Genomic DNA, 27546 nt, shown 5'->3' with positions numbered 1-27546 from the left:
GGCTCAGGTTGTGATCCCAGGGTCATGGGATCGAACCCCACACGGCCTCATACTGAGTGTGGAGCCTGCTTAAGGTTCTCTCTCTCCGGGGCCCCTGAGTGGCTCAGTCGGTTAAGCGTCTGTCTTCAGCTCAGGTCATGATCCCAGGGTCCTGGGATCGAGTCCTGAGTTGGGCTCCCTGCTCAGCAGGGAGCCTTCTCTCTCTGCCTCTGCTGCTCCCCCTGCCTGTGCACTCCCTCTCCTCTCTCTCTGTCAAATGGATAAATAAAATCTTTAAAAAAAAAAAATTCTCTCTCTCCCTCTGCCCTCCCCCCAAAAATAATAATTTAAAAAGGAATGAATTACAGATACACTAACAACATGGATAAGCTCAGCAACACTATGCTAAAACAAGCCTCGTACACCATGTACACGGTATGATTCTGTTGACAGGAAACCCCTGGGCAGGCAGAACTGAACTGAGGGGGCGAACGCAGCAGTTGTCAGGGGTCAGGGTGAGAATGGCAGCAGGGGTTGCGGCAGGGACTGTGAATACTAAGGACACGAAGGAACCTTTGGGGGAAATGATAATGGTCTATGTCTCAATAAGTGTTTGGGTTGCAAAGGTGGATGCGTTTGCCACAGTTCAGTGAATGTATACTTGAGTTATGTGCAGCTGGTATAGAAATTTTACACTGAAAGAAAAATACGCTAAACAAACAATGAACTCTATCTAGTAAACAATATGCACGCTGAAACACATAGGGTGAGGTATACTGATATCCGCACTTTGAAATACAGCCTAAAAAATAAAATGGATTACTATATGGAGAAATGGATAATTGGTTATTTACGTGAGAAAGCAAGAATAATAACACATGATAGGTAAAATCCAGGGGATTGAGAAGTCTATGGATGTTAACCATAAATTTTTACAACTTTGCCATTTGTTTGAAAATTACCATAATGAAACGTTGGGTACAAAAATAAAGATGAAGCTAGATTTCAGAGGAAAAGAATAAGACAAAAGGGAGAGTGAGCCTTCCGTAATGGTTACATGAAGACAATGGAGCAATTTCTTCCATAGATCATTATAAAAATCAGACAAAATCACTAAAACCAACCATCTGAAGGAACTGGAAAATGACCAAAGGCAGGCAAGCACTTGAGAAGAAGTTACTGTCAGAACTGTCCCTGCATCTGGTACAAACCAGGGAGTGTTTGTCACTTTCCTGCCTGGCAATACTGTGAGCCCCAACTCTGGGAGGGCAGGACTGCAGCCCTACCGTACCACCTTAATGCGCAGCACACTGGCTATAAATTTAAGGGGGAAATTTTGGAAACAAGAGGGCTGCAAAATGCTGAGCTCCAAGGCTGAATATAAATACACTGCCCAAATCCCTGGCAGACAGTGAAATGCGCATAGGCAGGACAACCCAGGAAGCCCAGAAGCACACACCAGAGTTGAAGGCTCTCCCCTGAACAATGGAGTTACCCCAGGACATCTGCCAGTTTGCTGCTCCTCTGACTAAACGTGCTTCCCAACCCAGGGCGAGCTCTACTGGCAGAAAGCAAAAGTCTTACTGGTGTGAGGTCTCAGAAGAAAGAAATGGGGGCTGGAGGACCAACTGATATGTAAAGGAGGGATGCTGGAAGCAGGGGAACCCCAAGATAAACCCCCAAATCTGAGAATACATTCTACTCCAACCTTTGACTAACCATCGAAGTAGAAAGGTGCATGTGAGACTGCGAAAGAAAGAGAAGAGAAGGGAAGAAAATGCATCAACTGGAAGCCAATGAAACTGATCGGAGACTCGTCGGCTCCTACGAACACAACAAGATGTTTGCATCTGGAGCAGAGCTGCACAAGCACGTGCACACACACAGGAAGCGCTGGGAAGCAGTAATAGCTGGCAGCAAAGGAGCACACCTCCCACTCAGATCCCGGCCTCTAAATTCCATCTCCCACCAAAAGGAACCAGGGAATCTTGGAGAAATAGCTGATTGCACCACAGGGGCAGAGAAACTACAGGAAATGCTGGGAGTATCTTACTGTGCCAAAAGGAAGGTCGTGCTCAGAAAAGAATGGGGACGTGTCAAAACAACACAGGAGATGATTTGGAAAACCAAATCAGGGGGCATTCCAGCATCAAAATGAATGAGAGTTAAGGACTATAAGCCCCTGAATCAAACAAGAATCCGTGAAGTACTACTGGGTGAACAACTGAGTGAGTCAACAAAGGAGGGGAAACTCTCCTTAAGGGAGAATGCCAGCTGACAGGTGAGAAGAACAGCGTCCCCACTGCACGACTACCTAGTAATAACTAGTTCAAGCAAGAATCATCCGTGGGGGCGCCAAACGATCAGTTTAAAAGCTCAAAAGGTCACAGAGCCTCAAATATTTCCCTACAGATTTCCTCATTCATTACAAAGGATAAACGCTAATTTTAGAGAGCAGACACTAGGCAGATGCCGCCCTAACTTGATCACCTGAGATCAGTAATTCTCAAATTTTAGAATACATCAAAATCATTTTTTGGGCTTGTTAAAAACATAGGCTCAAGCCCTAAGTTTCTGACTTAGCAGGTCAGGAGTAGGGTCCAAGAATCTGCAGCCCCACAAATTCCTAGATGTTAACCTCACCAATAACAGAACAAGCCGGCATCATGTGCCATCCTGAGACGAATAATGGATATGAGAAATGATATGATGCCCTGAGAAAAGCACAGCACCACTTCTCTGATAGCCTGGCCCCCAAAATGCGTAATCTGAGTTTAATCATGAGAAAACATCACAGGAACCCAAACGGAAGAAAGACCTACAAAACAATTAGAACAGTCTCCATGATGGAGAAAGGCTGAGAAACATATCCAGACTAAAAAGACCATAGAAACATCAATAAATACCACATGTAATTCTAGACTGGGTCCTGTATGGGGGAAAACTACTGTAATTAACAGAGCAACTGTGAATATGGACTGTAAACTACAGAGTGGCCCATGTTAAATTTGCCAATTTGATAACTATACTGATTATTTTGGGCTATGTAAAAAGTCCTTGTTCTTTTTTTTTTAAGATTTTATTTATTTATTTGACAGAGAGAGCGAGAGAGAGAACACAAGCAGGGGGAGTGTGAGGGGAGAAGCAGGCTCCCAGCAGAGCAGAGAGCCCGATGCAGGGCTCGATCCCTAGACCCTGGGATCATCACCTGAGCCGAAGGCAGACGCTTAATGGCTGAGCCACCCAGGCGCCCCAAAAGTCCTTGTTCTTGGTAAATACTTCCTGAAGTACCTAAGAGTAAAGGGCGTGAAGTGTGCAACTTACTCTCTTCCAGTGTGTGAAAATAAATGTGCCACGTGTACTTCTATATCCAGAGGTGGGGGGAGGGGGCCATGCAGGCAAATGTCACAAAATGTTAACAACTGGTCAATCTAGGTGAAAGGGTATTTGGAAGTTGCCTATACTACTTACAACTTTTCCAGAAAAACACACAAGGCTTCATTTTAAAACCAAACAAACAACAACAACAACAAAAACAAGGAGTAGCAAATTAGAAAGGGTGGTAGAAGGGCGTTCAGAGGCTGCCCGCCACACAGCCTGATATTGAGGAAAATAGCAGAAGCGGGGCCACCACACGCTGAAAATGACAGGTGTTCGTACTGAGGATCCTGAGTCATCCAGAAAAACCCCAAAGGAGTTTAATATCTTTTAGTACATTTTGTTTAAGATGACCCGTTAAGTACCCTTTTGAACCACAAGAGAAAACAAACACGGTTAAACACTTTTCAAACTTCATGCTCCACATCCGTTTTTCTTCTATTCTACAAATACAACTTCTCAGTGGAACAGCGAGTCACACTGTAAGCTGTTCGCAGACATCCCCCCACGTGGGCGGGCTGTCCAGCGGCACACACCACTCACACTGGGACCCACACAGCGCCCCTGCGGCGGCACGGTGACAACTGCAGCAGGACAGCCACCTGGCGGACAGCAGCTGGAAAGGTCGCCAGTTGTAAGAAGCATCCCAGCAGGGGCCAAACCCTCAAAACCAGTCAGCGCACAGATTCCCACAGCAAAACACAGGGACAGTCAGACGAGAACAAACGCAAGGCAGAACAGCCTACTCCTTCTGTTCCCAAACACAACGGTCACGGAGGCCGTTAGTGCATATTGACTACGTGATGACCATTCAGAGGACAAGGTTACCAGAGACAGTGAAGCCAGCCCCCAGCCCCCAGAGCAGCGCACGGGATAAGCAAACATAAAGCAGCTCAGGAAGGGCCTCTTACACTGCATCTTACTGTATCAGATTCCATTATAACCACACACGGCAATATCCTCTGATCGCAAAATAATGAAGACCTCATCATTTAAATGAATGGCCTTCTTATTGTCTATAGTCAGATTTTGATTTTTAAATGAAAAGTAAATACACAACTTTCCACTCTAATCCCCCTCCCTGCCCACTGTTGTGGCTTTGCTAAGAAGGGTTTATTAGGAAAAAATGCTGAACAACTGCTCTGCAGGGCATCGCAAAGCACCACATACTAATAACAAGCGACCCTCTTACATACTGTGAAGAGACCTGACTCGCAACTACAATGAAGCCTTACGTTTGGTGAAGCTAACTTGTATTATTTTCTGTGTACATTCTTAGGTCTAGCGGTTTGAAATATAATCATACCCTACAATTACAGCTGATTAAAGACAGAGCTGAAGACTGTATAATTAAGTTTGTCATGAATCAAAGAAAACATTTATTAATTTTTAAAGCTAGTAAAACTATTTTTCTCCACAGCTACAAGAGCCTGAACAACATGGAAGGAATCTTAAAATAATTTAACTGATAAAACATCTTTTATTTATGCTAATTACGTGACATCCATACTACATAACCATGTTATACAAAAACAAACCACATTATAAAGCCTTCAGGTCGTGAATAAGAATGTAAAAATCAACCAAAGACTCCAAGATCCTCTGTTTTCACAAAGTGTCTGTGCTACAATCTATTTCATTTAAACTTTCAGGATACCTAATCCAGAAAAATTAAATTTAATCCACTGGAAAGAAAAAGGGAGCTCAAGCGTGGGTATAAATGTGTGTGCCTGTGTGTGTGTGTAATACCTACGTGTGTATATACATAAGTCATCCACCTTTTTTTGGGTTTGGCTTATTGAGGTAAAATTTACATACAGTAAAACACTGTTCGCTGGGTTCTGACTGACACAGTCAGTGTATGACCACCATCACAGGGCAGACATGGCCTACTTCCATCACCCACGAAGCACCCTCACGCCCTCCTGTACTCAGTCCTCTCCTCCCCTAGCCTCAGCCCCCGGCAACCACTGATCCAATCTGTTCCCATAGTTTTGCCTTTATCCGAATGTTATCAGGGGGGAACCACAGTTGTACAGAGCTCTGTGTTTGCCCGTAACAGAACGCTCTGGACGCGCTCCTGTTTTGCTGAGGATGTCAGCAGTCAGTACCTCTGTGTTGCTGTACAAGGACTGCCCCACCGCACAGGTGCACCGCAACCTGTTCACGCATTTCCCACCTGACGGACCTCCGAGTTGTTCTCCATCTTCGGTAAATAGGAATAAAGCTGCTATAAGCAATCATATGCAGGCCTTTGTGTAGAGATAAATTTGCATGTCTCTTGGGTAAAGGCCTTCATGTAGGACTGCTGGATCGTATGAGAAGTATATATTCAAGTTTATAAGAAACTGCCACACTACTTTTTCAAAGTGGTTATAACCCTTTGCATCCCCACCAGCAAAGCACGTTGTAGTTCTAGCTGTCCCACAGCCCTGCACCTGGGCACTGTCCCCTTCTGCTGCTTTGTTTTGTGGGAATGGGAGGCATTCTCACAGGACTGCAGCGCTACCCACTGCGGCTGTCACGGGCACTTCCCTAATGAGGGATGATGGGGAGAGTCTTTTTGTGTGCATGTTGTTATCTACAGGAAATGGATGAAGTATCTACTCAAAGCTTCTCACCATTTTTCCAGTTGAATTTTTTGCTGAGACACCTATCCTTTTAATAGACAGTTTATCAAAGAAGAAATGATGGAAAGTTTGTCTATTTTGTTAAAGCACTTAGAATTCATGAGCAGGAGACACAAATCTAACATGTTTCCTTGCCATCGCCACTCCCAACGCCCCACTTGCCCCTCCCCCCTGGCAGATAGCAACGATATGCCAAAGCAGGTAGAAAGAAAGAAACATCCTCTCTCCCCCTTAGTCAGAGTGTAAGAATCACAGGAAAAGCTGCCTGCCTACTACTAGGGTCAGAAACAGACGTATTTTCCCATTTTTACAAGTATGGGATGAATCCATAATCTTTCTTCAGTATGAGCAGAAACACCAATGACGGGGAACCACGTGCAATGGTTGGCAACACTAGTGACAACGCATCCCGACGTGGCGGAAGCACGGCTGGCACGTGACAATACTGAGGGTCTGCAGACCGCTCAGTGGGCGGCAGCCCTCGCCCTCTCTATCACAGGCAGAGCCCGCACACAGGAGCACCACGTGCACTTCAGAGCAAGGGCTAAGCTTTCATGTCAAGGAACAGGAGAGCCTGCCACCACCACGTGGAGCCTCGGGCTGACTGGTATCTGGCTCCGGGCTCTCCTCTGCAGCGTGGGGGCAGTAATCACTACCTTGTTATTATAAACACTACACACAACTCAAAACACACGATGAATGACACACATAAACGGCAGGTATCACAATTCTGACGACTTCCCTCACGTAGAATTCCTGAATCACAAACGTAACTACTATTGGCAAGATAAAGGGTGTCCTGCGCAAAGCCTGGAGCATAAAGCAGAAGCTTCAAGAAGCAGGTAACATTTGGACACGGCGGACCCACTGAACTAAACACAGGCTCCTGACCGTCCATGAGAATAGCCAGGCACCCACATAAAAGGTGCAGCACATTTACGTAAAAGGTGCCCTGGAGTTGGCAGTCCTGAAAGGCACTTACGGACTTTATTTCCTATAATCCTGCCTCAGCATTTCAAACTGCGCGATGCTTCTTTTCAAAAGAAGCCAATCGACTCACTCTTGGTTCTGCACCAACTCGTTCCCGAGTTCGCGACGGGCCTCCCTAACTGAGCCACGGAGACAGGGCTGCGCTTGCCCGCCTCTGCGACACCGCGGCCTCCCTGCACACCATCCTGCGCATCCAGCTAGACACAGAGCAGCCTCTGAAACGTCCTGTGGTCGCTCATCCTGCTCCCGCCTGACGACCGCAGCGGGGGGCTGCACTGGTCACGCCTGCACGATGACTGGCTGGGCCGCCTCAGTGACGGGATAGTCCATAAAGATTTTGCCATGAACGAATACATGGAATCAACAGTTTAAGATGATCTCTTGGATTTAAGTGTCTTGATATATCCTATGCGCAGGTTTTAAGAAAATATTAAAATTTATGACGGGGGCCCCTGGCTGGCTCAGTCAGTAGAGTGTACGACTCCTGACCTCGGGGTTGTAAGTTTGAGCCCCACACTGGGTGTACAGATTACTTAAAAGATAAAATCTTTCAAAAAATAAAAAATTTATGACAGATGTTTAACGATCTGAATGTCACATTTTCCATGGAAATCTATTTAAAGGTCTTAAAGGAAGAGTCAGTAACTAAGTTAACATGTACCACCTAGCGAGGCGCCACAATACAGGCTTTGTAGGTTAACAAAAAGTAACCGATCTCGTCCCGCTCTGCTTTTTCTCACCTTCTCCACCTGGAATTCCTTTCCCCAACTACCACGAGCCCCACTCACCATGCCCGGACCTGCTCCCTCAGGAGGACACCGTCCCCCTCCCTCTGAGCTCCCCATCACTGTCTTCCCCATCAGGATTCTCTACCCGGTCTCGCCTGCTCCTGCAGGATCTGCCCTACGCACCTCAACCCTGCTACCATGGGAGAGTAACCTGTCCAGCATGCAAGAAAACAGATGTCCCTGGGGGTGAAGACAGAAGGAATACACATGAGCAGATGGCAAATTTTATTAAGAGGCCTTACTGTCAGGGAGAGTGAGAACTCTTAAGAATATCAAGCAAACAGAAAAAAAAAAAAAAAGTGGCAACTGTTAAGCTCAAGAAAACAGGAAAACAAAAAGTGGAACTAAAAGGGAATATAATCATGCTACATTCACCAGCTCAATAGTGAGCAACATTAACAAAGTCAAAACAGTTCGCCAAATTATGGTTCTAAACAAAAATTGTGCTACAACTATGTGGGGGAAGATGGGAGTTCAAAATGTAACTTTTTCTAAAAGTGACGCATCGATGGCCCTGCCTCTACATAGATATTGCTGGGAACCGTGGACAGAAATGCTACAAGAAACAGATAAGCAGGATTCCAGGCAGCTCTGGGAGGCGGATGGTGGAGGCAGGACAGGAGCCCGCTGGGTTCTGCATGAACCATTCAACACTGTTTTACTTTTGAACACATGCACCTACCACCCTCTGATAGAAGTGAAATTTCTAAGTAAGAAAAAGAAACAGATTCTCTAACAGAAGCACTTCCAGCAGGACATAAGCGTTTTCCTACAACTTTTCAACCACACTACCCCCTTCCCCCTTCAACAGTGTCTCTCCACCCTCAGGACACAGGGCAGCTGAGGACAGCGTGCATGGCCTGAGACCTGGCATCAGCCTGCCGGCTCCGTACTCTTGAGAAAGCTACTGTAAGCTCTGAACCTGACCTTTCCCCGCCCGTGACATGAAGACACCACCACGGACCTCAGGGACCCGGCTGCGTTGCTCAGCACCCAGACGGTGAGTAAGTGTGAGGATGACCGTACACCCTGGACCTAAGTCACCCAGATGCAATCTGTCTCACTACCCTCTCCCCCTTCACACCACCGTCCAGGCGGGCTTTCATTCTGACCACGCCCCCACACTGCGCCGAGCACTTGCCAGAGTGTCCTCCAAGTCGCCAAACCCGAAGGCCAAACCTCAGTCCTCATCATGACCTTTCCTGACACTTCAGAGAGTTGATCACATCCTCCTCCTGGACACTTCTTCCCTTCTTCCCATGGTGCCAGTGCTTGTGGTCTTCTTCACACCTGCTCTGTGCCAAACACTGCTCATGTTCGTCCTTGAGCACTCGATGGCAGAGTGACCCGAGGCTCAGGCTTGCTTGTCTTCTCTGTGCTCACTCCCTCGGTGACCACAGACCGTCACTGCGTTTTCATGGCCACTTCCAGCTCAGACTTCTCTTCCAAGCTCCAAATGCCTATTTACAACTGCCTACATGACATCTCTACTTGGATCCCTAACAGAATCACAAACTTAAAATGCCTACAGTGAGCTCCCCATCTGGCCCTCTAAACCAAGTTCCACCCACAGCCTTCCCCCCATCTAGTTGCCCAGGCCAAGAGCCTTCTAGTCAACTCAACTCCTCCCTTTGTCCTCACACCCCTTATCCAATCTGTCAGCAAATCCTACTGCTTCTACCTTTGAAATACATCCAAGGCCCAACTGCTTCTCACCACCTCCAGTTTTCCTGCTCCAATCCCAGCCTCCGCTGCTGCTCACCTGGTTCCCTGAACAGCGTGCCGATAACCTCCTGGTTGTCCTCTACTCTCCCCCACCCTCCAACCCCCACCACCAGTGTCTATTCCCAACACACTAGCCTTTCAAACCTCAGCCGAATCTCAGGGCTCAACACTGAGGGAGGGACAGCTGCCCTCCGGAGCCGACAGCCAGCACCGCCTTACCCTAGCAACTCTTTGTTTCGACAAACAGCCCCAGAACCTCACAGTTCAATCTATGTCAATTGTTCTTAGCTGCCCTGACGCTAAATAACCTATCTTTATTCATCAAATGGGGGGGTTTCAGATGGGTCTCCGGGCAACCTTCCTTTCTGTCTACTGCCTCCCCACACCCCATTAACCCTGAAAATAATCTCCATACATATCCCAGCAATTCAACTCCTCCAAAACGTTACTTTGCTTTCCTAGAATTCTGATTGTAAAACACCTCCATCCCAAGTTCTGCCTTAAGAATGCAACACCCCAAAACAAATCAAGAACCAAGAACCTGATCCATCCTGCAGGGGCTCAAGTGGACCAGGGCCCTCAGGTACATCAAGGGCCCCGGATCTCAGAGGAACACCATTAAGTCGATGCTGTACAAAGCCAGGCTTACTCGTGTGGCCTCACCAGTTGTCCAGAATTGGGGGAAACAATTATAGAAACACTGGTTATAAGGTTATTTTCCTGGGTTTACATATTTTCAAACAGGGGTGGAGGGGAGGGGAGCGCCAAACTAGAAGCAGCAGATTATATCCCGGTGCTCAAAGTTCCAGTGAGCCAAGAACGGGGCTCTCAGTTCCCTGTCAGGCCTTCGTTCCGCTGCACATCACATTAAGAAGAAAAATTTTGTGTAATTTCTGCTAAATATGAAACTGTCTTGGGCTCTACATGACGAACGATTTTTAATAGCTAATGCTGATGAAAAGTTATACTTGATATTCTCCCTCTTGTTTGGATCCACTAAGAAAAGAGAACTTATTTTGTGGCAAGCATTAAACACTACTTCATCCAGCCTTTAGTGAAAACTACCCATGGGTCAAGCAGAAAACATGCAGAAACGAAATAACAAAATCTTTGCCCTTAAAGATGCAGAAACAGACTTGTACCCAATAAATATAGCCCACTGTTACAGGAAGAAACATCGAAATGTGCAGGGAGGCTGGGGAGGAGACAAGGGATGTAAACAGCTGGGCATGGCCTTCTCCAAAAGACAGCAGAGTCACACCTGGCACAGCACACAGAACAGGTGCCTCTCATAGCCAAGAAAGGGTAGAAGGAATCAGAGAAAAGGAGCAAGACTTCCAGGCCTTACTTGGAAACTGAAACTTCGTGACACAATTTTCCTTCCCTTCCCTAATACCTAATCCTGGCAGAAACAAAAGTGGGTTTGGGGGAGAAAAGAGAACAAAGGAGGAAAGTGAACTGACCCCCAGAAGGAAATGGAAAAACAATCCAGGGTCCTGCCCCTTGGACACCTAAGACAAACACAATGCCAAAGTCAAATTCAACGTAATTATAAATGATTCTGAATTCTGAATCCATGAAGTCTAAGTTTATGGGGCTTTTACACCAAAGCAATGTATTGCGAAAATCTTACCAATGCTAATACCACAAGACAGATTGATGAATCTTCTATCAACGATCTGTCCTCGATTTACCACTAGGCCTACCAGAAAGAGCAGTCTTTGGAAATAAGACAAACTGGAATAGAATCTCAATTCTATAACCTCCCAACTGTGGAGTGCAGCACAAGTGCCAAGGTTACAAATGAACAAATCACAAATAACCCAATCTCTGGGGCTTAGTTTTCCTCTCATTAAAGTGGGGGAACTGCCACCAAATAGCAATTGCTAACATTTGTGAATGCTGAGCACATTTCACATTTCTTATGGCATCTTCACCACAACCCTGGGAGAGCACCCTTTGTCAGAGGAAAGGGCTAGGTTTAAGTAGTCAGTGAAGAGTTCGCATGGAGAGAAAACTAGGTTTCGGTAGTTAGTGAAGTTAGTAAGTAAGCAGCCAAGCCAACATCTGAATCCAGAGCCCATAAGAATAAAACACAAGTAAAAAGCACAGGCTCCAAAGCCATACTGAGTCTGAATCCCAGCTTTGCTTTTTACTAACTTAGTAACCTTTAACCTCTGTTTCAGTTATGCAAATGTGAAACAGGGGCAAAGGGTAGCCTCATTCAGGGGATTACTGCCAGAGACTCACCTAGGAGCTGGATGGCCCAGTGCTGACCCTGTTGGGCCACTCTTCTAGGGCACATGCTGCTACTGTCACAACTATCAGGGACAGGACTGTCATCCTGCCTGCCTCTCTCCACACATAAAAGGCACTAAACAACTAATATTTCTTCCCTCACCTACTCTGCAAAATCAACTAGCTTTTATTTGTTTCTAGTATATGTCAAAGAAACCTTAAGACAGATGAAAGAAAAATCAAAACAAAAGGAAAAACCAAAACACAAATGTAGCAAGAGAATTATACTCACAGTTCTGAAGGCCACGGTAACTCTGTGAAGAAATCAAACGTGGGTTTAAAGGAAATGCTCCCGGTTTCTCTTTCCTCTTTCCATAGTCCTCAGAGAACCTGACAAGGAGAGACAACATGCGCATTAAAACCCCCTTCCTTTCACTTCTTGAAGCTCTACTGAACTCACCCCTCAGCCAGTTCCATCACCTCCCACGCAAGCCTACTGGGCAACGCCTGGGATGAGGGGTGAGAAGAGGGCACCACGTCCCTGTCTTCAAACCTATTTCTACTTAAGAAACACACAGGAAGGAGCACCTGGGTGGCTCAGTCGTTAAGCGTGTGCCCTCGGCTCAGGGCGTGATCCCAGAGTCCTGGGATCGAGCCCCACATCAGGCTCCTATGCTGGGAGCCTGCTTTTTCCTCTCCCACTCCCCCTGCCTGTGTTTCCTCTCTCACTGGCTGTCTCTCTCTGTCAAATAAATAAATAAAATCTTAAAAAAAAAAAAAAAAAAGAAATACATGTGAAGCAACTGGAAACTATTCAAACATATCAAAAATCATAAATTAACAGGGTGTGGTTGGCTAATAAGTGCACGATACAATGACAGAGTATAGACATCTGTTCCACTGCCTTCCATCAAAACTATACTACAGAGATATTTTTTAAAAATGTTCTAAACAGGGGTGCCAGGGTGGCTCAGTCTGTTAAGCATCTGCCTTCAGCTCAGGTCATGATCCCAGGGTCCAGGGATGGAGCCCCAGGTCAGGCTCCCTGCTCAACAGGGAGTCTGCTTCTCCCTCTCCCTCTGCCCCTCCCCGTTTGTGCTCTCTGCTCTCTCCCGTGTGCACACACTCACTCCCTCAAATAAGTAAATAAATAAAATCTTTTTAAAAAATGTTTGAAACAGCACAGGGAGAACTGAAAGGAGAAAAAAGCCAAGATTTTTGAAGTACTGAGGAAATCTTCTAACATGGAAGATTGAGACCCAAACAAAAAAGTAAAAAGAAGAAACCTGGAGGAGACAGAAACTATAACAGACTGAAGTAGAGTAAAGGAGGCAGCAGGCCCAAGAAAGCCAGGTCCTAATTCAGCAGTGGAACACACGGGAACCACTTCCACTTGCACAGCAGTGTCCTAGAAGACCAGAAGTGGCAGCAGCAGTGTAGACAGAACGGGGGTAAAGAAGGCATAGCCTCAAATACAGAGGAGCCGGGGAAGGCCATGGAAGCTGAAACCAGAACCTCAACGCCAGGCACAACGTGACGCCCCCTCACTCTGAAAGAAGATGGGAGGGGGCATTCCCCGGAAAAGTAGAGGCGTCTATGGACTGAAGTCACCCTGCCCAGCTGCACTGAACAGAGCTGGACTTAATGACCGTATATACAGTGAACAGTGAATTCTCCAGCTCTCCTACAACAGACCACACACGCACACCGCTGGCTTCCAGATTCTGAAGTCAGAATTGTGCCGGAAAGAGACTGGAGAATATTTCTGGGGAATCTGATCAGCTCCAAAAGACAGATCTAAAGATACTAACCCTGGGGACCCTCAACACATGGCCCACCCAGAATACCCTGATGTAAAAGTCAAAGGGCCCCACCACGTCAGACAGGAAAAGGAAGGAAACAACCTAAAAGAAACAGAGACTATACAAACTATCAATAATATAGAGGTAAGACAACACTGCAATCAATAAAGAAAAACAGGATGTTCTCCTAGAAAAATAGAAAAAGAGCCCTTGGAAATCTAAAGAACCTTTCTGAAATCAGAAATAATAAACTAAAGAAAAGGTTAAGTCAAACTGAAGTCACCTCTCTGAACAGAGAATAAAAAGACCCCCCCCAAAAAAAAGGCAGAAAAGGAGGAGCAAAGGAAGGAAGAAGAAGAAGAAGAAAAAGGTATTAAGATAATTACAACCTTTGCCCAGGACAGCCAAGTTCCGGATAATAAGACTTCCAGAAAAACAAAATAAGGAAAAGCAAGAGAGAAAACCTCAGCACAGTAATGCCAAAGAGTATTCCCAGAACTGAAAACTCCCAGTTACCAGAATGAAGGGACCCGCTGAATATGCAGCACAGTGGATGAAAACCGACCACACAAGGTACACCATCACGATATTTCAAAAGACTTGGACAAATTGTAAAACTCCTACAAGCTTCTAAAGATGGGAGGGGGGTAAAAGTTTAGTACGAAGGAAAAATGAGAATAGCTTCTGAATTCTAAAACAGTAACATGAAAACAAGAAGGCAATGGAGCAATCTTTGAATTTATGAACAAAAATGAATTCCAATACAGAACTCTATACCCAGCGAAACCATCAATCAAGTTTCAATCATGCATGGTCCCAAAAGGTTTGCCTCCTAAGCATCCTATGTCAGAAAGCCCCTGGAGAAAGTCTTCCACCAAAACACGAGCATCAACAAAAAATGAGCAAGGCATGAGCTTCCATTAGAAGGGATAAGGGAATCCCCAGGACGACGATGAAGGGAGATTCCAGAATGGTGGCTGTGCACCAGGAGAGAGGGAAACAAGTCCAAGCCGGAGCAGTGTTGCTCAAGAGGAAGGCATGCTGAAGGCTGTCTTCAACTTGTCCAAAAACACTGTACTATCTTTTTAAAGTAATTAACGCCACCAAAAGGAAGAAGTCAGTGAAGAAAGACAAAGACAAGAGTTGCCACAAACATAAAATCCAACTCTGGACAAAAGCCAAACGATGAGAACAAAGGAACATCCAGGGACAACACAATAAAAGACCGAAGGAGCAAGCAGCTCAGAAAAGAAGAGAACGGAGATCTCCAGGAAACTGTAAGCCAGAAATCAAATGTGAAGAAGAGATGAGTCTGTATGACCATGAAGAAAAATTACTAAGAGGCTACTGGAAGGTATGGGGAAAATAGGTCTGGGGTAGAGGGGAAATAACAATAGGTATAAAAAGGGTTAAGAATGTGGGGGACTGAAGAAAGATGAGTACCCGTCATAATGCCCTGGGCACACCTCTATCACAGGACTTACCCACTGTACCATCATCACTGACTGACTTCTCTGTCTCCCTCCCTCGGCTGCAAAGACCTTTGGAGAGGATCATTTCTCATCCAGTTATCACCCTGCAGAGTCCAGTACAACGCCTGCTACAAGGGTATACACAAAAGCAAAGGTTTTTTTTTATTTTTTTGCATTTATTTGGTTACTGAGTATCTACTACACATACCTGCTATCCTTCCGGAGAACTAAAATTCAAGGACATATGGGCCTTGCTTGCCTTTAAAGAGTTACAACTTTTTTTCACACCTGAGAAAACAAATATTTCTCCTATATCCTCATTCTCCCCAAAAGATGAAAAGTTCACCAGGGGCTTACAGAACTTTAATAGTCTGGCTATCACTAATGGATATGGAACCCAAGACCTGATGACACTTGCTTGACATTGTACGCATTGCGTAATATGAAAAGAGTGCCGGCTTGGGTATCAGGACACCTGCTTTCTAGTACTTTAGAATTACTCCTTTTGAAGAAGAGAAAATCCCAACATTCTACCTAAGAATCCCAGCGTTGGTCGTCTTAAGTACAGATCCCCAAATCCTTACACCGCCTTCAGCTTGAATGTATTTCAACCAGTTCCCACAATTACTACATTACTATTATCTTAGTCTCACTGCCAAAAACCCAGCTGCAGGCTAACTATGCAAGAATGAGACACTGTTGAAATGACTTAAAAAAAATTTCTTTTTACCCTTAGTGCATTAAGCTAAATCCTCCAATTAAATAAAACCAAGTAACACACACACACACACACACACACACACTCACTCCTCCTCCTGAGGAAAGAAAGGAAAGGAGAGAGAAAGAAACAGCAAGTCCTTCTTCCACCTAAGCCAGAAGCAGAGCTGGGGGCTGGGTTGGGAAGAGGTAAACTTGGAGGCACAATGAATCAACGAGGTCTCCAGGGCTTTCGCCCCGAAAACCACAGGGCCACAGCAAGTTGCGCGCCAGCTGCGGGGAAGGAGCCCGCGCGGACCCGGGTGCGAAGCCCGCCCTTCCCTGAGGGCCAGTGAGTCCCCATATAGGGTCAGGGCTATTCCCCCGCCCCCCCTCCAGGTCCCCAAGGATTTCCCTCTTCCTCCTCCTTCCTCTCTCCCCCCTTTTGTTTTTGAGGCAATTGGCCGGCTCCCAAGGAAGCCTGCTGGCCTCCCCAAGCCCCCGGCCTCCCTGTGCGCTCCGGCCTCGAGCCCCTCCGTCTCTCCGAGACCCCCGAATCCACCAACCTCCCCATCTTTCACGAACACCCCCAGGCCTTCTCATGTCCCCCAAACCTCCCCGTTTACCCGAGCCCCCGGCCTCCCCTCGTCCCCAGGCCTGCCAGAGCCCACCGACCTCCCCACAAGTCCGTCCTCCACCCAGCGCCGTTCTCCCAGAACCCGCCCCCTCCTCCCCCTTCCCTGGCCTCTCGTGTCCCCCCCCGTCCTCCCGGAGACCCCCCAGTCCGCCCCACATCTCCCGACCCGCCCGCGCCCCGGTCCTCCCCACAGCGGCGTCCTCCCGGGGCCCCTCCCTCGTCCTCCCCACTTCTCCGGCCTCCCCACATCCTCGGCCTCCCGAGCCCCGCGCGGGAGGGGCCCGTCTCCGCCATATCCGCCGCGCGGACCGGCTGGTTGGCCCCGCTAGGCCCTGCCAACCCCCAGCTCCAGGAGCCGGCCCGCCCGCCCGCCCGCGTCCCGGCCCCCTCCCCAGGCCCGCACTCACTCGAACCGCGCGGGGCGCCGGGAGGCGAGGGCAGACCACTCCGAGGCGGCGCCGCGAACCGACAGGCGGTGCTCCCTCCCACGCCTCACGCCGCGGGCGCACAGCGGTCCCTGCGGCGGCGGCGGCGGCGGCGGCGGACTGGCGGCGGAGGCGGCGGCGGCGGCGGGCTGGCGGCGGCGGCGGCGGGATAGCGCCCTCAGGGCGTGCTGCGTCGGCGCAGGTCGCGCATGCGCGGCGACCGGCTGAGGCGGGCTTCACCGCCACGGCGCGCGCCCGGCCGCGTCCCCGCGCCGAGCTTCCGCCCTCCCCCCCTCCCCAGGACCGGGCATGCGCCCGGCGCTCCGCGCATGCCCAGCAAGCCACAGGGCTACGCTCCCGAGACCGCGCCGGACAGTCGCGCCGGGCATTGAGGACTGCGAGGGACTGAGCGCGCGTGTGGTGGCCGAGTCCGGGGAAGCCTCGGCGGGGGCCGGGAGGGGCGGCCCGCCGAACTGAGGTCCCGGGGCTCCCACCAGCGGCACTCTGGGCCGGCGGGGTTGGACCGATCTCGGGGAAGCCCTCCCACCCGCTGCCCTGCCCCGCACAGCCCGGACGCGGCCCCTTTGCAGGGCCGCCCTAGCCCGCCGCCCTGCAGCCCAGCCCCAGGGCCGGAACCCGCGCAGTCGCGCCCCGCAGTGGGCCGGGGCCTGGCCCGCGTCCTCACGCGTGTCTTCGCCAGACTTCCTGCCCACCCTGAGGAGTTAGGTGTCCCGGGCCCCTCTGCACACAGGAGAGTGAGGCTCAGGGGTGTGTTCCGTGGCATCAGCTGGGCTGTACTTAGATTGGAACCTGGAAGACGGCCTGAAAGAGGCTGTGGGAGGCGGCTGGAGGTAGACAGATGTGGGGCCTGCGCGCTGGTCTCGGGGCTGGAGACAGAAGAGGAGGACCCCGGGGATCTGGGAGTCACCAGCCGAGGGCAGCTGAGCAGACCCAGGACACCGAGTGGAAGGGGCAAAAATGCACTCGTCCAGGGGCTTCTTCAGGCATCCTTAGGAGCCTGGCCTTTGTTCTTTAGGCCGCAGGGAGCCTGGGGAGGGTTTCAAGCAGGAAGTAATATCTGATTTGTGTTCTTTAAAAAAAAAAAAGACAACCTTGCGGTAGGAAATGAAACCAGAGGCAGGGCAACTTTCATCTTTATGGTGTCACTTTGATCCTCACCACAAGCCAGGAGGCAGGTTAGGGCTACACTCCTTTTCAAAGGTGAACTCCTGAAGCCCAAAAAGGTAACCCACCGTTCTGTCCTCAGAAGGTATCATTTGACTCTAGTTGTAACAGAAGCAGGTAAAATAAAACAATTTTGTTTAGCAAGAGTTTTACTATATATGTTTTTGTTGTTCTTTAATGAAATGTGTTACGGTTATTTGTAGAATTTTTTTGACTCCATCCAAGTTTCCAAGGAAGTGTGTCTCTGAATGTGAGCCCCAGGGCCTTGGTCCCCAGAGTTTGCTCCACCTGGAACTCTCCTCCCTCTGGAGTGTCTAACTCCCTGCGAGAAAGTTAGCAGGGGCTTCACTGAGGAGAAGACCTTTGAGCTGGGTCTTCAGGTATGAGTAGGAGTTTTCTAGGTGGAAATGACTGCAGGAATACTAACAGCTAGATCCTCATTTCTTTCCCTACCCCATTTCACTTAACTCTCAGAACAACCCCGTGATTCAGACTCCATTAGATCCCCAGCACTGAAACAGGGACACTGAGGCCAAAGGATCTCAAGTAATTTGACTAAGGTGATGAAGCAAATGATGGATGAATCCAGGATTTGGACTCCTATCTGTTGGCTTCCAAAGCTGGGGTGCTTGGCCTCTAGGCCACCCTGTCTCGTGTGCAGAAGTATCGTGTTTGTTTGCTTTAGTCTCTTGTTTGACTTGTGTCTGGAGTGTTTATTCGAGGAAGACAAGTAGTCGAGCACCCTTAATTGTAATGTTCCCAATCCTAAAATATATCTGTATTTGTATATAGATACTGCAGATTTTAGATATAGATATAGACACAGATGTAGCTATATAGGTATATATCGATATATGCATATCGATATATATGACATAATTCTGCCAATGAGAACTTACAAAGCAGTAATAGGTGTCTTGAACTGAAATCTTACCTGACTTGAGCAGCTCAGCACAGCGCCACCCAGAATACGGGTGTGCATACTGCCACCTAGTGGCAGCCTATAAGAATTACAGGGACTGTGTGATAGAAAAGGTTTTACAGAATGCGGGGACTGAAAACCTGAAGTTATAAGAGAACGGGAAACACGGGACCCTGGCATTAAGTTGTTCAATAAATATTTGTCGATGAATAGATCATTGCCAGCCGCTTTTGATTCACGATCTCCACAATGTCCTTTCCCCCTCATTTTAAAAGTAAAATAGTTTTCCCTTGATTTTAGAAATTAAAAAGAAAAATAGCAGTCATCACTGGCTTTAGTACTCAGTACTCAGTTTCCAGAATGAATTCTGGTTAATGATCTTAATGCTTTCTTTCCATCTTACTTTTTAAGAAAAAAAACCATTAAAACAAAATAAAAGTGCTACCTGCTCATAACAAAGAATTCACAACATGCCCAAAATCCCCAAGATGGAATTGAGAACCCAGCCCCGGTCCCACCTGCCAGAAATAACCACTGGCATTAGGTGAACATCATTTCGGGGGACTTACATGCAAATACACAAACAGAAGGATGGGTGAGGAACAGATAGGTAGAAAGACTTACAAAACCAGAAGAATCATATATTGGTACTATTTTTATGTAATTGTACTTGAATTTAACAAAGGAAAAAGAAAGGGAAGCTAATGGAATTGCTGGATTCATATGAATAGTTCTTCTAGACAAGAGAGGTTTTCAATAAAACATCCCTTCAAGTTTAAGAGAAGAGACCGTGGGGACATTAAAAGGTTGACATCATTATGATTTTTCACAAAGACATATGATCATTGTTGTTGTAGAGACTGACTTCTTGCTGTGAAACATGAGCTCCCTGGCCCAGCCACACTGGCACCAGCATGCGGTTTTGAGGATACAGAAGTCCTTTCATACCAGCTGGTAAATATCGGCTGCTGGACTCTGTCCACAGTGCTCTGCTCCCCAGCTACCCCGATCCACAGCCAGGAGCAGCTCCAACCCCATCTCCCCAGGATCCAGGGCTACAGGGAAAATGGGACCCTGGACCTTTCCCCAGGACCGCCTTCCACACCCCCTCTTCAAGCAGAGCGGCCCAGTTTTTATCCGTTGTATAGACTGGGCACCCACACAAGGCGTTGCTGGCAAAACGTATTCAGCACCCAAGGGGACTGAACACCACTGCTCAGGGTCAGTCCTCAGAGTCTTGCAGCTTTACAGTCCCCGGCCTCAGAGAATAGAGACCTTTCTGCCCAAGCATGCCTCGCTCATGAAGTCATCAGAGAACACGTCTGCAACCTGCGTGTAATTCCCTTGCACCCTAACTGGCAGCAGACACAGCCCTTCCGCGTGGAAACTCCCCCATGATCCTGCTCCAAATAGGGTGAGGCAGGTGTGGAGCCCGGGCGCACCTGCAGGCAGCGGGAAGGGAGTGAGCTTTGCTCAGGCTCGGCTCCGCACCTGGCCCCGCGCCCAGGTCCTTGTGCTGAAGCTCTTCCCCCATCCCCTGAGGGATGCTTTCTCTCCCCACCCTCCACCCCTGCTTACAGGTGAGGACGCTAAGCTTGGAGGAGCACGTGCTTGCCTGAGACCCTCCTGTCCCCTCCAGGTACAGCCTGGACGTGAACTCGGGTCTGTCTCATGCCAAAGTCTGCTCTTTCAGGGTAGCCTCCGAGGACACCCCATGCTGTGTGGAGAGGGAAAGGAAGTCAGGAGCTGCCCCTGGAAGGGGCTGGGAGTGGGAGCTCGGAGGACAGCTTCATGCTCCCTTCTGGAGACAAAGCGCCTGAAACATGACTTGGTACCTTTGTGTCCCTGAGCGCAGCAGGGCCAGACCCTGGAAGCCCCTGAGCACATGAGCAAAGGGAGCACGAGGCCCCAGCCCACGCTGACAGACAGCAGGGGTGGTCTTGGGGTCAGAGTGACCTGGGTTGGAGGCCGGCTCTGCCCCTTATCCCTGGGGCCTCAGGCAGATCACTGTCCTCCCAAGCCTTTAGCCGGATCCTGTCACTCTCACATTTGCAATGACCCCAGCTACAGCAGTGGACACCAACCCCGGGAGTTGGTCAGAACCAGCTGGGAACTTCCCACCGTGGCCTGTGGGTCAGAATCCAGAGCCCAGGGGCGCCTGGGTGGCCCAGCCGGCTAAACGTCTGCCTTCGGCTCAGGTCACGATCCCAAAGTCCTGGGATCGAGTCCCACAGCAGGCTCCTTGCTCCACAGGGAGCCTGCCTCTCCCTCTGCCTCTGCCTGCTGCTCCCCCTGCTTGTGCTCTCTTTCCCTCCGACAAATAAATAAATAAATCTTAGAAAAAAAAATAAATAACCCAAAACCCAAAGCTGTGTCCTTGGTGAGCAAGTTCACAGTCATTGGCCCAAAGGAAAATCTGCAAGCCCCTTGCCCGGCATCTAGGCATTTTGTGATTTTGGTTTCCACACCCATCCAGCCTGATCTCTTGCTAACCACCCTGCCCCACACTCGTGTCCCTTTTGCCCCAGACTCCTCCTGGCACCTCGATCACATCCACATTGGAGCTCACACTCTCCTTGCTGCCTGGAACGTCCTTCCCCTACCCGCTTTCCTTCTGACAAACTCTTACTCGCTCTTCAAGGCCCCATTCAAAGGTCACCTCCTCTGTGAAGCCCTCCTTGACTACTCCCACAGCTATACTTCTACACCACATTCTTCGGTGGCATGGTGGGTATGTGGTCCTCGTACCTGTCTCCCTGTTAGACTGGCAGCTTTCAGGGGACATGGGCCTGACACAGAGTAGTGAAGGAATGAAGAAGCAAATTGATAAAAAATGCATGGCCACCTTTGGGTGAGGGGTCTAGCCCATAGGACATGTTCCCCAGGTGGGTTGAGGGCCAGGGAAGACAGATCTTCTGGGGCTTTGTCACAACTGCCCAGCAGTGTAGAAGTTTCCAGGGAAGGCAGAGGCCTTGGGGTCATCAGATATTTATTTTCTTTTCTTCAACAAATATGTATATAATCTATGCTCTTGGTAAAAATTCAGATAATCATGGAAGTGTGCAAAGCAAGCCATTCACACAGCCAGCCCTCCTCCCTACCCACAGAGGCCTGCTGGGGTATTTATTTTCAGTGGAAAGTTGGACTGGTTTCTCCCCACCTTGGGCCTGGAGCCCAGCGTGCAGGACTCGCCCTCAAGGGGACCGCTCGGGGCCCTCCGCCGCGTGCCCGCCTGCTGTCAGCCAGCCCCCCAGGTGAGGGCTTCTGAGCATAACCTGCTCCTGGTGGCTGGTGCCGGTCAGTCTGCCTGCGGCCGGCAGCCGTGCCCCCTGACCCTGTGCCCTCATCTCTAGCCCCTCAACCTAGCTGCCCGCGTCGTTGTGGGGGCTGCCGAGACCTGGACGAATGTTCATCCTTCCTGCCACCTCCTGCTTACCCTGAGGCTGGCTCAGAGTCAGGGCTGCCGGAGCTCCTGGTCCTGGACGGGTTGGGTGAGACTCCTGAACCCGACCAGAACCTGGGGTCCCTTCCTCCCGCCCGCCTGCCTCCCTTCCTTCCTCCTTCTCCTTCCAGCCCTCCCTTCCCCCCTCTCTTCCTTCCTCCCTCCCTCCCTCCCTCCCTCCCTTCCTTCCTTCCTCCCTCCTACCCTCCCTCCCTTCCTCCCTCTCTTCCTCCCTCCCTCCCTCCTTTCCTTCCTTCCTTCCTTCCTCCCTCCCTTCCTCCCTCTCTTCCTTCTTTCCCTCCCTCCCTTCCTTCCTTCCTCCCTCCTACCCTCCCTCCCTCCCTCCCTCTCTTCCTTCCTTCCTCCCTCCCTCCCTTCCTTCCTTCCTTCCTTCCTTCCTTCCTTCCTTCCTTCCTTCTCTCCTTCCTCCCTCCTTCTCTCCCTCTCTCCCTCCCTCTCTCTCTCCCTCCCTCCTTCCCTCCTTCCTTCCTTCCCACACATTCTCTGAGCACCCACTCTTCTGTGGTGTGGAGAGAGCACCCACTCCCCCAGGAAGGAGACTCTCATAGGCCAGGAAGCTGACAGACCACAAAGGGTGGAGATCTGTGCTGGGAAGCACGAGGACAGCCGGACCCACGTGCTGGGTCCAGTGCGAATGGGGGAGGATAACCAGGGGGACTGACATCTCATCAGCTCCCTCCTTCCTTCCCTTCTTCATCTGGAAGGGGACATTGCAACAATGAAGCAACATCTACTCATTTACTGAGCAGCAGCCTATCCCGGCCCTGGGAACACCGGGTGGAAAGGAGACCTCAGAGCCCCATGAAGACGCAGGGATGGAGGCAGGTGCAGAATGCAGGGGGACGTTTCCCAGTGGGGCTGGACGTGAGGGGTGAGGAAGGGCTGCCCACATGGAGGGAACTGCATAGCCGAAGGCACAGAGGCAAGAGAGCAGCGGCTAGTAGGAGAGCTGCTGGAGGCCCTTCCCTGTGGGAAGGAGGGTCTGGAGCCCTCACTCTAGGAAGTCTTGGCCAGGCTGGGGTCCCCTGACTCATTTCCTGGCCCCTTGGGCTCTCTGACCTCCTTTGCTCCCGGCCATGGCCGTCGGGGAGGAAGTGGCACGGGCCTCTGGCTACACAAAGGGCCACTTTGACGTCAGAGAAAGGGAGTGAGGAAGGAGGGGCGGGGGGGGGGGGGGCGAGCCTGTCTTTCTGGATGCAGCTCAGGAATCCTCTCCTCTTTCTTCTCCTCCGAAGCCATGGCAACCAGGCCCACAGCTGGGGGGAACTGCCTGCCCCAGAGCTGCTTAGCGGAGGGGGTAGGCTGGGGTGCAGGCCAGGAGAGGCCGCTCTGCTCTAGCCTCGGTTTTGGCGTCTGCAGTGTGGGGAGAGCGATGCAGTGTTGGCAGCACTGAACAGGGCCCCCCAGGGAGCAGATGCCCAGGCAGGATTGTGGGGCAAGTCTGTGCGGTAAGGGAGGGAGCCCGTAAGCATTCCGTGGTCCCTTTCCGTTATGCAAGGCCATCGGGGAGTCCTGCAGCCCAGTGGCCCATCAGAGGTGGCCTGCACCTCTCCCGGAGCTCGTGGCCCTCCCCAGCCTCAGTCTCTGCCCTGGAGCACCCAGGGGACACCGGGGCTGCGCCACGAGTGGGAAGCCGGGGTGGTGGCGGCCACCTGTAGCTGGGGGTCTGAGTGGGGGTCTGGGGCCGCCCCACTGCACAAACCCTCCTCTGCCGAGGTACTGGGGCTTTGCTCTTTCCAGAACTCGGTGGAAGTGAGGAGGCGACAGGGAAGGAGGGGGCAGCCCTGTGTCTGGGTCCTGGGGCTGCACCACAAATGACCACCAAGTGGCTTAGAAAACAGGAAATACCCTCCCAGGGTCTGGAGGCTCTGAAGTCAAGGTGTCCCCGAGGCGGGTTCCTGTGAGGCTCTGGGGGAGCATGCTTCCTGCTTCGTCCAGCTTTGGGGCCCCCAGGCCTCCCTGGCTTGTGGCCGCACCCCTCCGTCTCTGCCTCAGTCTCCATGTGGCCTCCTCCCGTGTCTCTGTGAGTCCCCCTTCCTCCTACAAGGACACCAGTCCCTAGAAGTAGGGACCGCCCTGCTCCCACATGACCTCGTGTTAACTAATGCCATCTGCAAACATGCTTTTCCCGAATAAGGCCACATTCCGAGGTTCTGGGGGATCATGAATTTTGGGGGGACACTTCAACCCCCTCCAACCTGTTGGGCAGCCGGGGTGGGGGAGCTGGCAGGGGTGAAGCCAAGGTCCTGGGGAGGAGCACTCCCACGGGGATCCCAGAGGGTAGGGTGGGGCGGGGTTTCAGGGGATGGTGGGTCAGTGCTGGGGGAGAACCAGCAAAAGGAAGATGGGACTGAGCCAGGAGATGAGGGTCCCTGTTCCCCACTCTCCCCCCCAGCCACACTTACACACACACACACGTGCATGCATGCAGGACAAGGTCATGTCCCTGTGTTTGCCTGCCATGGCCGAGGGTCCTGCTATCCCTCCAGGCTCCTCCTAGGACCCAGTGCCTGCAGAAAGTCCTGCCCAGCGACCCTGGGCCTTCCTGGGCTTGCTGCGGCCCGGCCCGTGGCTCCCTCACTGCCACCGGGCAGGAGGTGGGCGATGGGGTGAACCTCCCGTCTCAGCCGCACCCTGCCAGGGCCTCAGTCGCCCTCGTCAGTGAAACGGGTGATGCTCTGCAGGGGGCTGCAGGGGGTGACTTCAGCATTGGGCCCGTGGGGGTGTCCCCTCCAAGGTGGGACAGGCCCTCTCTGTCCCAGGGGAATGGGGATGACGCAGGAGTGGGGGGCCCAGCTCCTGGGCTGAGGGCAGAGCCTTGGGAAAGTCCTGCACAGGGTGGGGGGGCCTTCCTGGTCCCTGGGCCTCCTGGGTCTGTTGGCTGTGACCACAGCACCCCTCACACCTGCACACACACTCACACAGACCCTCGCTTGCTCTCACTCACAAGCACACACTTATTCTTCCACACTCCTGCTCACATGCTCTGCTCCACACACCCACACTGACCCCTCCTGGCCGCCATTCACGCCAGACACTCCCCCTAGCGAGTGTGCAAACAGCATCTTCCAGGATGCCAGGTCTCCCTTCCCCCTCTCTGGGCTCCTCTCCCCTCCCTTCCACCCCTCTTTCTCCTCCCTCTCCTCCCCTTCTCCTGGCCTTCTCTCCCCTCTCCCCCCTCCCTCTCCCTCCCTTTTGCTCCCCCTCTCCTCTCCTCTCCCCTCCCACTCTCCCCTCCCTTCCTCCTCTCCTTCTCCCCTGCTTTCCCTCCCCTCCCTTCCCCTCCCCTCTTTTTCCTTTCTGTCTGGGCCTCCCTGCCCCAGTTTCTGGGTTGTCCCAGTGGAACTCAGAGAACAGGCAGTTCCCGGCCCATCCCACCACTTCCCTCCTCCTGCCCTTTCCTGGAAGCTTTGGAAACCAGAAGGAGGCCAGGACAGAAGCAGGATGGAAGCCCAATGGAGCTGAGCATGGAGCTGAGCAGGGAGCTGGGCAGAGACACAGCCCAGCACACAGTGGGGCCTCAAGGGTCCAGCTTCTGTCCTCCAGACCCTTTCTGGGCCTAGTTCATTTAGGGAGGAGGGGAGCACCCCAGCTTCTAAGCAGGTGTCCCCACCCTCCCCACACACAGCTCCTCCTGCACAGATGGCCCTCCCCTGGTCCAGGCTTACCTTTCAGGGATGATGTGACAACAGCTCCCCCACCATCCATGTCTGCTGTTCAGCCTCTAGGCCCACAGCTGTCCTGTGGTTGGTGGGACAGCTTCCGGGTCCCTGAGACACTCTCTTTTGCTCCTGTGCAGGGATGGGGTGGCCTGGGTGAGGACGGCCTGTGGAAGCCCAGACCCAGGGCCCACTCCCGCACCCACCTCTGAGCCCCACTTTCCTGGCACACGGGGGCTGTGTCTGGATCGCACAAAATAGATGCTTGGCCCCCGGGGGCATTGTTCCTGAGCATACAACTTCATCTGACCGTGGAACCCGGCCCCAAGTCACAGGCAGGGAAGGGTCAGCTGCAAGACCCCATCTCGGCCCCTCCTTCCAGGACCGCGCTGCCCCTGCCACCCCACTGCCTGTCTACACTGTTTTGTTTTGTTTAAGATTTTATTTATTTATTTGTCAGAGGGAGAGAGGGAGAGAGCACAAACAGGGAGAGCAGCAGGCAGAGGGAGAAGCAGGCTCCCCGCTGAGCAGAGAGCCCCATGTGGGGCTGGATCCCAGGACGCTGAGATCATGACCTGAGCCAAAGGCAGACGCTTAACTGACTGAGCCTCCTGGGTGCCCCTGCACTGTCGTTAATACTAGCGCTAGTCACGGAGCACACAGACGTTCCACCCTCGTCATCCTCAGTTCCCAGGACTAGGTTTATTATCTCTCTTTTCCTACACAGGCTGGGGTCAGAGAGGCGAGGTCGGGGCGGGGGTGCCTACCTGGTTGGCCTCTCCCAGTCCCTCCACTGTGCCAAGTGTTCCAACCTCAGGGCCTTTGCACTGCTGTCTCCTCGCTAGAGCTCTGTTCCCCTTGCTATGTGCCTCAGCGACTCCTTGGTGTTCTTCCTATCTCAGCCTGAATGTCACCTCCTTGGAAAGCCCCTCCCCCACCCCCGCCCCCGCAGCCCCCTTACAGAATCCAGTGACCAGCCAGGAGGCACTTATAACAAGGAGCCCAATGTATCCAGGCATTCGCTGGTTTTCTGCCTGTCCCCTCTGCTGCCCGTAACTTCCCTGAGAGCAGGCACGAGGCGTCGCTTGTCACAGGGCCCAGCGCAGCATCTGACACACAGTAGGTGCACACGGAATAGATAGGACCTGCTGGGAGCAGTGCTGAGGGCTTCCAGACCGTGGGTCTCTGGCCCTAGTGGGGCCAAAGGCAGTCTCCAGACTCCATCCCCTGGAGGGGACTGACTGGGTCAGGCCAAATGGCCTGGGCTGGGCTGCAGTGTCTGGGAAGGACAAACGAGGTCACAGCATGTGGGGCAGAGCCAAGCTGCAAGGCACAGGAGCTCATGAGCCAGTGGCCGGGGGGGGGGGGGGGGCGGGAAGGGCCCCAAAAGGGCTTGGTGGTGGGAGGCTGGGGCATGGGGCCCTATGGCACACGAACACTTGGGGTGGGACCCAGGGTCAACCCTATTTGCAGATTGTCCCCTCCCCTGGGCAGCGTATGGCTGGGCTCTGGCCAGCCTAGTCCAAATCCCCACCCCACCTCTTACTGACCATGTGC

General features: G+C 51.4%; 1 protein-coding gene across 1 annotated transcript in view; it reads right to left on the bottom strand.

The window, feature by feature from the left end:
• Window positions 1-16985, bottom strand: part of LOC130541806 (ral guanine nucleotide dissociation stimulator-like) — an 84547-nt gene extending 67562 nt beyond the window's left edge. Inside the window, exons 1-2 of the mRNA XM_048214662.2 lie at window positions 16743-16985; window positions 12021-12118 (exon numbers count right to left, since the gene is read on the bottom strand). The gene's annotated coding sequence lies outside the window, so the exon portion shown is untranslated. The remainder of the gene's footprint in view (window positions 1-12020; window positions 12119-16742) is intronic.
• Between the last annotated feature and the right edge of the window lie 10561 nt (window positions 16986-27546).

Source organism: Ursus arctos, unplaced genomic scaffold, assembly GCF_023065955.2.
Source record: "Ursus arctos isolate Adak ecotype North America unplaced genomic scaffold, UrsArc2.0 scaffold_16, whole genome shotgun sequence".
NCBI classification, from domain to species: Eukaryota; Metazoa; Chordata; class Mammalia; order Carnivora; family Ursidae; genus Ursus; species Ursus arctos.
Note: the sequence above shows the minus strand (reverse complement) of the source record. Positions and strands in the feature narration are given on the sequence as shown.